General features: G+C 49.4%; 1 protein-coding gene across 1 annotated transcript in view; it reads left to right on the forward strand.

The window, feature by feature from the left end:
- Positions 1 to 13,739, forward strand: part of LOC147108552 (tumor necrosis factor receptor superfamily member 5-like) — a 61,379-nt gene that overhangs the window by 1,062 nt on the left and 46,578 nt on the right. The window lies entirely within an intron of this gene.

Below are 13,739 nucleotides of genomic sequence, written 5' to 3' on the forward strand. Positions count from 1 at the left end.
CCTCTCTCCTCCCCCTCCCTCCCTCTCTCTCCCCCTCCCTCCCTCTCTCCTCCCCCTCCCTCCCTCTCTCATCCCCCTCCCTCCTCTCTCATCCCCCTCCCTCCCTCTCTCCTCCCCCTCCCTCCCTCTCTCCTCCCCCTCCCTCCCTCTCTCCTCCCCCTCCCCCCCTCTCCTCCCCCTCCCCCCCTCTCTCCTCCCCCTCCCCCCCTCTCTCCTCCCCCTCCCCCCCACTCTCCTCCCCCTCCCCCCCACTCTCCTCCCCCCTCTCCTCTCCCTCCCCCTCTCCTCTCTCTCCCTCCCCCTCTCCTCTCTCTCCCTCCCCCTCTCCTCACTCACCCTCCCTCCCCCTCTCCTCACCCTCCTCCCCCTCCCTCCCCCTCTCCTCCCCCTCCCTCCCCCTCTCCTCCCCCTCCCTCCCCCTCTCCTCACCCCTCCCTCCCCCTCTCCTCACCCTCCCTCCCCCTCTCCTCACCCTCCCTCCCCCTCTCCTCCCCTCTCCTCTCCCTCCCCTCCCTCCCCCTCCCTCCCCCTCTCCTCCCCCTCCCTCCCCCTCCCTCTCTCCTCCCCCTCCCCCTCCCTCTCTCCTCCCCCTCCCTCCCCCTCTCCTCCCCCTCCCTCCCCCTCTCCCCCACCTCCTCCCCCTCCCTCCCCCTCTCCCCCCCTCTCCCCCCCTCTCCCTCCCCCTCTCCCCCCCTCTCCTCCCCTCCCTCTCTCCCTCTCCCTCCCTCCCCCTCCCCTCCCTCCCCCTCTCCTCCCCCTCCCTCCCCCTCTCCTCCCCCTCTCCTCCCCCTCCCTCCCCCTCTCCTCCCCCTCTCCTCCCCCTCCCTCCCCCTCTCCTCCCCCTCCCTCCCCCCCTCTCCTCCCCCTCCCTCCCCCTCTCCTCCCCCTCCCTCCCCCTCCCTCCCCCTCCCTCCCCCTCTCCTCCCCCTCTCCTCCCCCTCTCCTCCCCTCTCCTCCCCCTCCCCTCCCCCCCTCCTCCCCCTCCCTCCCCCTCTCCTCCCCCTCCCTCCCCCTCTCCTCCCCCTCCCTCCCCCTCTCCTCCCCCTCTCCTCACCCTCCCTCCCCCTCTCCTCCCCCTCTCCTCCCCCCCTCTCCTCCCCCTCCCCTCACCCTCCCTCCCCCTCTCCTCACCCTCCCTCCCTCCCCCTCTCCTCTCCCTCCCCCCTCCTCTCCCTCCCCCTCTCCTCTCCCTCCCCCCTCCTCTCCCTCCCCCTCTCCTCCCTCCCCCCTCTCTCCCTCCCCCTCTCTCTCCCGCCCCCTCCCTCCCCCTCTCCCTCCTTCCCCCTCTCCCTCCCTCCCCCCTCTCTCCCTCCCACCCTCTCTCCCTCCCCCTCTCGTCTCCCTCCCTCCTCTCCCTCCCTCCATCCCCTCCCTCCCTCCTCTCCCTCCCTCCTCTCCTCTCCCTCCTTCCCTCCCTCCCTCCTCTCCCTCCCCCTGTCTCTCCCTGATTTCCTCTCTCTCCCTCCCTCCCCCTCTCTCCCTTCCTCTCCCTTTCCTCCGAGCCCGGACGCGGTGAGCCGAAGCCCCCGTGTGCGGATCAGCGCCTCAGGGCTGGCCGGTGCGTGGCTGAGCGCGTGAGGCCCGGCCCGACTCTCAGGTCCCGCTCCGGGCCGCCGCCGACGTTCACAGCGCTCGCTGTCTCCCGCCCCGCCAGCCTTTACCAAGATGGCGGCGATGGCTACGCTCGGCCCAGTGCCGCCGCGCCAGCCTTTACCAAGATGGCGACGATCGCGGGCCGCTGGTTTGGAATCGGGCCCAGCGGGACGGGCGGTGCCTAGCTTGGGCGTGGCTGGCGAGGAGAGGCCGAGGCTTCGAGGCCTGAAGCCTGCAGGCAGCTCATCCACCGCCGAGGGGGGGAAAGCCCGAGTCCCCTTTGCAAAAGGATTTTTTTTTCTTTTAAAACCAACTTTTTTTTTGCTGGAAATCTATATTTCAAAATAAACACACAGAAAGTGGGAAAAATAAATCAGTAGTTAGGAATCAAGATGGCGGCCACTCACCTCAGCTCAGAAGGATTAGGCCCGCCCACACACGCAATGAAACGCCCCCCGTGACGCACCGATTGGTCAGCCATCAGGTCACTCAACTGTAGGATTGGTCAACCATCACGTCACTCAATGCTATCCCCTGTAGGATGGCCCGCCCACACACACAATGAACCCCCCCCGTGATGCACCGATTGGTCAACCATCACGTCACTCAACGCTATCCCCTGTATGATTGGTGAACCATCACGTCACTCAATGCTATCCCCTGTACGATTGGTCAACCATCACGTCACTCAACGCTAATGAGCGGAATTTTGCCGTTTTTTGAACCTTTTTTGTATACTGTCCGAACAATTTTTGTTTGACCAAAAAGTAAATATGCCTATTAGACTCCCCTAATGATAAGCTTTCTTTTGATATAACATATGTGTAGGTACGCTCTATAACTTTTGATTGTATAGCCGGACAGACAAACAGACAGACAGACAAACAAACAGACAGACAGACAAACTCTTTTATATATATATAGATAGATAATTTAAACATACGGTGGAGGAGGAACTGTGAAACCATGATGACTCTTTCTTCATCACAGGCTATTAAAAGACTACCATGTGCCCCCATTGTAAAGGGGCACAATCCATAAAAAAACTGTAACTTAAAAAAAAGTTTAAAGCAAACTTGACAAATTAAATTAAGATTCTATTTTCGGTGGAGATGATGCACTCCAGTCCCTGAGGTGCACACCGGTCGTGGAAGGCCTCGTGCGTGCTCCATCTTCACGGCCACCCGGGCGCGAACGTGGCCGCGGAAGAGAGGCAGGCAGTCGAGCCAAACGACCCCCTCGATCGCCCGCTGCCTGGACTTGTTGATGGCCACCTTGGCCAGGCTCAGGAGCTGTCCCACGAGGCGGTCCTCCGACTTCCCCCCCGGGTCTGGCCTCCTGGGTCTGGCTCCCAATTTGTAAGGTGGAGACTGGGCTTACTCTCTACCCTTTTCTGCAGGCTTGTTTTAGTAACGAACCTTAGCGAAATACCTACTGCAGGGTGTCCCATGATGTAGCTCAGGGCGACGCTCTGTTGTATAACCCCTGATACATGGTGATTGATTTAAGTGAAATTACATTTTCCTTACAGGAAATATATCACAGGGAGGCTGGTGGAGCAGTTTAGCAGGAAGTAAATGTGACAAAGGAATGTATGCTATGTTTATGCCATTTAATACATTACTAGCAAGTTTCCCATGGTGCTGCTCACTGTCAGTTGGTGAATAGAAGATTTTTCTCCCCGTGTTTGCGTGGGTTTCCTCCGGGTGCTCCGGTTTCCTCCCACAGTCCAAAGATGTGCGAGTTAGGTTGATTGGCTATGATAAATTGACCCTTAGCGTTAGGGGGATTAAATACGTGGGGTTACGGGGATAGGGTGGGATATGTGTTGGTGTAGGGGTTACGGGGATCGGGTGGGATATGTGTCGGTGCAGGCTCGATGGGCCGAAATGGCCTCTATCTGCACTGTGGGGTTTCTGTGATTCTGTGATATAAGATGGCAATGGAGTCAGGAGAAACACTTCATAAACTCGTCCCACAGAGCTACCTAGTGGCCAGAGCCTGCAATTACTGTATGACAGTTGACATAGCAATTTACAATGGTAAATATTCACAGAAAAATGTGACCAAAAAATCTTGACCAGAAGAAATGCTTGTGGACAGGAATTATGCACCCTACATAAGATTTTTAATTATATATATATAAAATATTCAGACACATATATAAATATATATATTTGAGTATATATACAAACAAACATATATATATATATATATATATTCGTGCAGCTTTTCCTTATCATGATAACCCACTAAACCCCTGTGTACAAGACCACATAGACCTCAGTCATTACTACTGCGTAAGTATATTCAGTGGAGCTTTCAGGGTATCGCGTAAGAGCCAGTGGAGATTTGTGTTCAATATTTTAATGTTTCATTTTATTTCCATTACCCCTTCCCCCCTCTTTCCACCTTCAGTTTCTGCCACAACCTCTGCTCCCTTGCCACTGGTTATATCTCATTCCCCAGCCACTATCTCAGGCTGAATTGGACCATTCTCAAACTTGCCATTCTGTTCAACCCTGGGCTGAATTTCCAGTCCCATATCCTCCCCATTATTAAGATTGTTTGCTTCCACCTCAGCAACGTTGCCCTCCTTTCCTCAGCTCAGCCTCTCTGGCACTGAAACCCTCAAAACTGCTGGACAAACCAGCGTTAATGTTGAAGCATACTCCGTATCTGGCAACAAACACTGTTGCTTAGCAACAGCTTCTAAACAGTCGGCCGTACCTTGGACGCATCTCTGTCGCTTAGCAACAGCTTCAGAGAGACTTTGCAGAGCCTGACTGTTGGAAAAAAAAGCCACAAGAAGAAAAAAAACCTATAAAACGGCTCCTGATTTTTGCCAGTGGCTCGAGCTTGCTGGACATTTAGTCTCCGGATAACACAAAGTTTCCTGTAATGGGCGGCTGATCTGCTATCACCCATTTTACACTATCGCCCAAAGTCAAAATTACCCCGTACTATTCCAAATCTCTCCTTGTTGGCCTCCCACCCTCCTTACACTTCATCATGTTCAAAACTCTTGCCCATATCGTGTTCCACACTAAGACCCCCTCGCCCATCACCCCCTGTCCTTGCTGACCTTCACTGGCTCCCTCTTATCTCTGCAACCTCCTCCAGCCCTATATCCCTAATCACAACACTCTGTTTCTCTGACACAAGCTTCTTGGGTATCGCCCTCTCCCTTTGTCTCATCATCGGTGGCAGGCCCTTCACTCTCCTGGGTCCTACCCTCTGGAGTTCCATCTCTAAACATTTATGCCTTTCTCCACCTTTTTGTTCCATTTAAAAACCTGTCTCTTTGACCAAGCTTTTGGCCAACGCTCTTAATCTCTCCTTCCCTGGCTCTGTGCCTTTTTTCCATACACTTATTCTGTGAAGTGCCGTGGAACATTTTTAATGTTAGAGGCACTATATAAATGGAAGCTGCAGTTGTTGATCAGAACAAACAGGTGCAAGTGTACTGTAACCAGCCACTAGGCGGTACACAAGAGTAGACCAAGATGCCCCACTGTCCGATGTCCTGAATGTGATAGTCTCTGGGCTCTGCAAAGTGCCATCCCAAAGAGCCAGCCAAATTGGGAATTCAGCGTGCAAGAACTCATAGTCTGGATCCCATGTCCTACCACTTTGTTGGAGTGTTGGATGTTGGACCAGCAGTGCACCACCATTTAGATAGGCCTACGCCCGGTATGGACAGCGATATTTAGAAATTTTACACAATCATTAATAGCGACACTTACTCATTTCATAATGCTAAAAGGTTGGCTGGTCATAAAGAGCATACCAAAAAAAAGTGTTAAAAATCATTACCTGTCTACAGACACCTTTGGGAAAGCAACCCCACGCCTTCCATCCTCTTTCAGAATTATGTAAGTAAACAACACAAAAACATACTTTTGCATTCGTCAGGCTTTCCCTGTTGTACATGATGGAATGCTGGGGATACCTGCAGCTTAATTATGGCAAGCTCACAACCCACTGCACTCTCAGTGTAACTACTTGTTTTTGCTTGTCATAGGCAAGGCTACGTCTCAGCTTTCACAGAAAAAAACAGATTGAGTTACGGACTGCGCTCCCCAAAACATTGGTAAAAATCATGGTGTCCCATGTAATAAAAATGTAACCTAGCTCACCGTAAAGCGGTGGCCCTGATCATAGCTCTATATTGTGTCATGCATTGGAGTTGTTTAAAAAAAAAAATTCTTCTGGGGATGTGTCAGCTTTTGCGATGTTATTTGTCAGCATTTGCCAGTTTTCTAGTTGGTTACATGCCTCTTGAGAGCCGTCTGCTCCCCCCGTGAAATAAATCCTGCTCCTGTATGTCCATTGGCTGTTGGCTGACTCCAACTCCCGCTGACGAGCACCTCTGGCTGCTACTATCATGTGCTACAGACATCAACCACATGGTATTCAATTATCATTATGTATTGCACACGATCAGTTACTATCTTTCCTATTGGATAGCTGCTCCTCAGGGTGTCAGCCGTGGCTCAGTGGGAGCCCCCCTTGCCTTTGAGTCAGAAAATTGTGGGTTCAAGTCCCATTCCAGAGACTTGAGCACATAATTGAGGCTGATATTTCAGTGCAGTAGTGAGGGAGTTCAGCATTGTCAGAGGTGCTGTCTTTTGGATGAGTCCTAGTTGCCCTCTCAGATATATGTAAAAAATTACATGGCACTATTTGGAAGCAGGGCAGGGAAGTTTCCCACTGTCTTGGCCAACATCTATCCCTCAACCAACATCTCTAAAACAGATTATCTGATCATCTATCTTATTGCTGTTTGTTGCTGTGTGCAAATTGGCTGCTATGTTTCCTACATTACAATAGTGACTGCACTTCAAAATACTTTATTGGCTGTAAAGCGCTGTGGGACGTTGTGAAAGGCGCTGTATAAATAAAGAAAGACTTGCATTTCTATAGCGCCTTTCATGACCACTGGACATCTCAAAGCGCTTTACAGCCAATGAAGTACTTTTGGAGTGTAGTCACTGTGGAGTGTTGTAATGTAGGATTGAACATAAGAACATAAGAAATAGGAGCAGGAATAGGCCACTTGGCCCCTTGAGCCTGCTCTGCCATTCAATAAGATCCTAGCTGATCTTGGGCCCACTCCCCATAACCCTTCACTCCCTTATCTTGCAAAAATCTGTCTATCTCCACCTTAAATGTATTTAATGACCCAGCCTCCATAGCTCTCTGGGACAGAGAATTCCACAAATTTACGACCCTCTGAGAGAAGAAATTCCTCCTCATCTCAGTTCTAAAAGGGCGACCCTTTATTCTGAAACTGTGCCCCCGAGTTCTAGATTTCCCCATGAGAGGAAACATCCTCTCTGCATCTACCTTTTCGAGCCCCCTCAGTATCTTATATGTTTCAATAAGATCACCTCTCATTCTTCTAAATTCAGATGAGTATAGGCCCAGCCTGCTCAACCTTTCCTCATAAGTCAACCCCCTCATCTCTGGAATCAACCTAGTGAATCGTCTCTGAACTGCCTCCAATGCAAATATATCCTTCCTTAAATAAGGAGACCAAAACTGTACACAGTACTCAGGGTGTGGTCTCACCAATACCCTGCACAGTTGTAGCAGGACTTCCCTGCTTTTATACTCTAACCCCCTTGAAATAAAGGTCAACATTCCATTTGCCTTTTTGATTACTTGCTGTACCTGCATGCTAACGTTTTGTGTTTCATGCACAAGGACCCCCAAGTCCCTCTGAACTGTAGCATTTTGTAATCTCCATTTAAATAATAGTTTGCTTTTTTATTTTTCCTGCCAAAGTGGATAACCTCGCACTTTCCCACATTATACTCCATCTGCCAAATGTCTATATCCCTTTGCAGATTCTTTTGAGTCCTCTGCACAACTTGCTTTCCCACCCATCTCTGTATCATCCGCAAACTTGGCAACATTACACTCGGTCCCTTTATCCAAGTCATTAATGTAGATTGTAAATAGTTGAGGTCCCAGCACCGATCCCTGTGGCACCCCATTAGTTACCGTTTGCCAACCGGAAAATGACCCATTTATCCTGACTCTCTGCTTTCTGTTAGTTAGCCAATTCTCTATCCATGCTAATATATTGCCTCCAATTCCGTGAGCTCTTATCTTGTGCAGTAACCTTTTATGTGGCACCTTATCGAATGCCTTCTGGAAATCCAAATACACCACATCCACTGGCTCACCTTTGTTCACCCTGCTCGTTACATCCTCAAAGAACTCCAGCAAATTTGTTAAACATGATTTCCCTTTCATAAAACTATGCTGACTCTGCTTGGCTGCATTATGATTTTCCAAATGCCCTGCTACTGCTTCCTTAATGAAGGACTCCAGCATTTTCCCAACAACAGATGTTAGGCTAACTGGTCTATAGGTTCCTGTTTTCTGTCTCCCTTCTTTCTTAAATAGGGGTGTTACATTTGTGGTTTTCCAATCCGCTGGGACCTCTCTAGAGTCCAGGGAATTTTGGTATATTGCAACCAATGCATCCACTATCTCTGCAGCCACTTCTTTTAAGACCCTGGGATGCAGGCCATCTGGTCCAGGGGACTTGTCATCTTTTAGTCCCATTATTTTACCAAGTACTATTTCCTTAGAGATAGTGATTGTTTTTAGTTCCCCCCTCCCTGTGGCCCCTTGATTATCCATTATTGGGATGTTGTTGGTGTCTTCTACCGTGAAGACAGATACAAAATATTTGTTCAGATTCTCTGCCATTTCCCTGTTCCCCATTATTAATTCCCCAGTCTCATCCTCTAAGGGACCAATGTTTAATTTAGCTACTCTCTTCCTTTTTATATACCTGTAGAAACTCTTACTATCTGTTTTAATATTTCTTGCCAGTTTACTCTCATAATTCATCTTCTCTCTCTTTATTATTTTTTTAGTCATCCTTTGCTGGCTTTTAAAAATTTCCCAATCCTCTGGTCTCCCACCAATCTTGGCAACATTGTATGCCTTCATTTTCAATTTGATACCATCCTTTACTTCCTTAGTTAGCCACGGATGGTGCTCCCTTCTCTTAAAATCTTTCTTTCTCACTGGAATATATTTTTGTTGAGAGTTATGAAATATCTCCTTAAATGTTCGCCACTTCATTTCAACTGTCTTACCCTTTCATTTATTTTTCCAGTCCACTTTAGCCAGTTCTGCCCTCATGCCATTGTAATTGCCTTTATTTAAGATCAGGACACTGGTTTGAGATACAGCTTTCTCACCCTCCAACTGAATTTGAAATTCAATCATGCTATGATCACTCTTTCCTAGAGGATCCTTTGCTATGAGATCATTTATTAATTCTGGCTCATTACACAGTACCAGATCCAAGATAGCCTGCTCCCTGGTTGGTTCCATTACATACTGTTCTAGGAAACCATCCCAGATGCACTCTATGAACTCCTCATGAAGGCTACCATGGCCAATTTGATTTGTCCAATCAATATGGAGATTAAAATCACCCATGATTATTACCATACCTTTTTTAATGTAGAAATGTAATGCTGTAATGTAGAAATGTAAGTTAATTCATGCCAGCAATGTTAATTTATGAAGTGTGGGTCAGTGTCTATTTACCTATTGTGCAATAGCGTGTAGTAATTGTGCCATTTAATAAAGGAGCATTAATCAGAGTACAGTGTTAACATTAGTCAGTAGCAAGGTATGATGAAATCCAAAATGGAAATGAGCCATTCATTGGGCAGCAACTGCCTCCCTGATGCCCAATCTCAAGGCCAGCTTGGGGTTCAGTCACCCAGTGGGGGTGGGGAAGATGGAAAGGGAGGGGGAGGGGCAGATGGGCCCCAACAGTGGGGAAATTTATACTATTTCCAATAAATACCCAGCATTATTTTAAATTATATATATACAGGTTTCCCCACTGACGGGGAAGCTCTTTCAAGTAATCTCCCTCCACCCAAAACCAGGACCAGCCCCCTTGATGCCCCTCCCTCGTCACTGCCATCTTCCCCCTCCCCCCACTTCTGCGATTGGCCCTCCTGGCCTGAGCAGCTGTGCCTTCACCCCACTGCTGCTCTACCCCTGGGACAACCACTTGTTATCACCATTCCTGTGCTGGTACACTCCAAATCCACCAACTCATTAGAAGTGAGGATGGAGAGGGAAGGGAATACAAGCCAAGTTTATGCAACCTGTTCTCATCATTTAACCCTTTAAGTCCCAATATCATTCTGGTGAATCTGCGCTGCACTCTCTCCAAGGTCAGTATATCGTTCCTGAGGTGCGGTGCCCAAAACTGAACACAGTGCGCAGATGGGGTCTGACCAAGGCCCTGTACAACTGAAGCATCACTTCATCACTTTAGTATTCCAGCCCCCTTGAGATAAAGGCCAACATTCCATTAGCCTTTTTGATTACTCTGGTTACTTTGGCCTTTCCCCCTACTCCTCCTTTGAGCACATCCTGTTCCAACACTTTTGCCTCTCTTTTAAGACCTTCATTGTCTACTCTCCCCCAAGTCACTTACTCGAACTCTGTATTACCTCACCTTTGGCCCTTCATTCGCCAAAATACCTCTGCAGCTGTCAATTTGCTCAACCACTCTATCACCTCCACCTTTGATTTCCCCAGCAAAATTTTCGCTGTTTCCCATCTCAGTCATTCCCCCGCTATAGACCCCATCTTCACTCCCTCAAGTCCAAGGGGAGTAAATGTGAGCGTACTTGGTGCACAACAGGCTTAGCCATCTAGTACCAGATCTGTCTCAACCACTTCAAGCTTTACTGGGCCTTGCTCTCGTCTACCAGATCAGCCCACAACTCTAGGAACATCCTGGAGGGCCAGGATAACCTTTCCTCTATCAACCTCCTCCTTAAACCCCACTTTCCTTCCCCCTCCATCCTCACTTCTAACAAGAAGTGTGAGTAGCTCATGAATTTCTGCATCTCCAAGATGGACTATTCGTTCAGCTGTGACTGCTGTTTATCCCTTCCCCATTAAGCCAAACTTCCACATGTCCGTTTCCACCCAAGCCCTGAACTTGCATCTCTCTATAGTTTCTCCTCATCTCCTCTCCCTGCCCTCTCACCCATGAGACCCACCTCCTGCTCCCTCGATTCTATTCCTACTAGACTCTTGAACACTCAACTTCCCTTTCTGGCCCCCATGCTAGCTGACATTGTAAGTGGTTCTCTCTCTTCAGGCACTTTCCCCCTACTTTTTCAAAACCATTGTTATCACCCCCTCTTCCAGAATACCACCCTTGACCCCTCTGTCCTCACTAGCAATTGTTCCATCTTCAACCTCCCTTTCTTTTCCAAGGTCTTTGATCGTATTGTTGCCTTCCAGATCTGTGCTCACCTTTCCCACAACTCACGATTTGAATCTTGCCAAACATATTTCCACTCCTGTCACGAGTGACATTCTCTGTGACTGTGACCATGGTGCATTAAACTACTTCAGCCTCTTGAACTTTCTGTAGCCTTTGACACTATCAAGCACATGATTCTCCTCCAAGGCATCTCCTCCATTGTCCAGCTCCGTGAGACAGTCCTTGCTTGATTCCAGTTTTACCTATCCGTTCGTAGCAATGGTTTCTCTTCTCACCCCCGACCTATCTCTCTGGAGAGCCCCAAGGATCTATCCTTGGTCCCCTCCCTCTTCCTAAGTTGCCTGTTGGCAACAGCATAGACTTGGGATCAGCTTCCACTTGTAGGCTGATGACGCCAAACTCGACCTCTCCACCGCCTCTCTTGACCCGTCCATTGCCGCTGTGCTGTCAGTGTGCTCATCCAACATCCAGTCTTGGATAAACCGTAATTTTCTCCAGCTGAACACTGGGAACACCAAAGCCACTGTCTTCGGCCCTTGCCACAAGCCCTGCACCATCTCTGGTGAAAATACCCTGTTGCACACCGCGTTGGTAGCTGGTTGTACAATGTGCACAGAACACTCGCATCCTATGCAGGGGCGTTCGGCAATTCTGAAAACCTCTCATTTCCTTCTGATATGAATCTGTAACCACTGCAAGATCAGACCAAGTGATAAACGATCTCCTGCAAACTCCAGTTCTCCCAGCAACACGTTCACCTCGAGGGAACTGACCCCAGCAGCTAACGCCAATGCTTTAAATGTTTTCAGTTGGAGATGAGCTTCATCAGACACTGGAACTCATTGGCCGTGATGGAATGTTAAGTAACGACCAACGACACAAAGCAGTGCAGTGACTGCGAAGAAACGTCCCCACTAGTTTTATCATGGAAAGCTGGGGTTCGTTGTGGTGATCAGCCACATGACTGTGGGTGGTTATTGTAGAAACAATATGTACAAGAGCTGCTCCCTCCTCCCCAACTATAGCAAATGTTAAAATGTGTAAAATAACCAGTATAATCATTTTAACACCGATTATCCAGTATAATCATTTTAACAAGGATTAACTAGTATAATTGACGTAATAAAACTCACTACGCACTTGGTTTGAGCATAAAGCAAGGCTTTAATCAGCTTATTTCAGAACATGGAGGTCTAGTTGTACTTCACTAGCTCCTTGTCTTTACAAAATGTCCCTGGAAAGCTGGGGCCAATGCCCGAGTATTTATACTCCTTGGACGGCGCCACCAGCTAGCCGTCCAGTGTTATTTCATAGGTAGTTTCTTGATGATGAGATTTATGACATTCTTTCTGCCTAAAAGATTTGGAAATCCGACGACTTCCTCTTAACGGATTAGGCGGACCACGAATAGCCGCAGTCTTTTAGATTTTTGTTTATGGCCAGAAGGCACGTCTCCCCGGACCGTGTCTTGGTCCCTGGGCCGCTTGATCCGTGCCGGTGGATCGACAGGGCCTGTGTTGCTCTGATCAACCCGAGGGAGGCTGGGGAGATCGTGACTCCGGGTGCGGATCCCCACGGGCGCAGAACTGGCTTCGTCCCGTTGGTTAGCCAGAGATTGACTGGCGTCCTGGCCCGGGGTGGCCATCCCACGGGGAGCGCTCGGCTCCCTGAGCGGATCCGGCAGGGCAGCTGGCAGATCCCTCGATGTCCCAGGTAATGCGTCATCCTCGGGGGAGCGCAGAGTCGGCCTCATCCCCGTGGGTCCCTCCATCAGTCGGGTCCGTGGAACTGGCCGGACAGGGAGCCAGGTCCCGGAGCGAGACGGTGGACTCCCGGCCATCCGGGTACCGCACGTGAACGTACGTGGGGTTGACGTCTGTAAGTTCTACCTCGTCGACTAGAGGATTGGTTTTTGACGATCGGACGAATCTTCGGAGCAGCACGGCGCCAGGAGCTGCCAACCATGGCGGTAGAGACGTCCCATGGGTGGAGCAACGCTGGAAGCTGATGAATCGCTCGTGAGGTGTGACATTGGTAGAAGTAGAAAGGAGAGACCTGATGGAATGCAACGCGTCAGGGAGCATAGTTTCCCACTGCTGGTCTGGTAGATTGCGTGACCTCAGCGCAAGACGAACAGCGTTCCAAATGATAGCGTTGTATCTCTCAACCTGTCCGTTACTCATGGGATGGTACGGTGTCGTTTTACTTGTGGCGATTCCCTGTTGGGAGAGATAACTTTTGAGTTCGCTTGACATGAAGGAGGGACCCCGATCAGAGTGGATGAAATTGGCCGTACCACAAAGGGAAAAGACTTGATCAAGGCATTTGATCACTGTGGAAGTAAGCATATTGGGACAGGGGAAAGCAAAGGGAAAGCGTGAATATTCGTCCACCATAGTCGGTAAGTAGGTGTTCCGCGTTGAGGAAGGCAATGGCCCTTTAAAGTCAATGCTGAGTCGCTGCATAGGCTGCATAGCGTGTATGAGCGAGCCATCCGATGGACGGAAGAATTGCAGTTTTAACTCTGCACAAATTTTACAGGAGGAGCACGTTCTTTTCACATCTGCCGTAGAAAATGGGAGATTTTTAGATTGCACAAAGTGCAACATACAGGTAACGCCAGGATGGCATAAGTCAGTATGAAGATCCGCCAGAGTCAAAGTTGACATAGAAGAGCAGAATGCCCGCGTGAGGGCATCCGGGGCCACATTCTCTTTGCCGGGTCGATAATGTATGGTGTATCCAAAGGCAGCCAATTCCATCCTCCAGAGTTGTATTTTGTTATTCTTGATCTTAGTGCGTTTCCGGTTATCCAGCATAAAGGCCACGGAGCGCTGATCGGTTATAAGTG

Source organism: Somniosus microcephalus, chromosome 13 (assembly GCF_052327205.1).
Source record: "Somniosus microcephalus isolate GS21.2 chromosome 13, FLI_Smic_1.0, whole genome shotgun sequence".
NCBI classification, from domain to species: domain Eukaryota; kingdom Metazoa; phylum Chordata; class Chondrichthyes; order Squaliformes; family Somniosidae; genus Somniosus; species Somniosus microcephalus.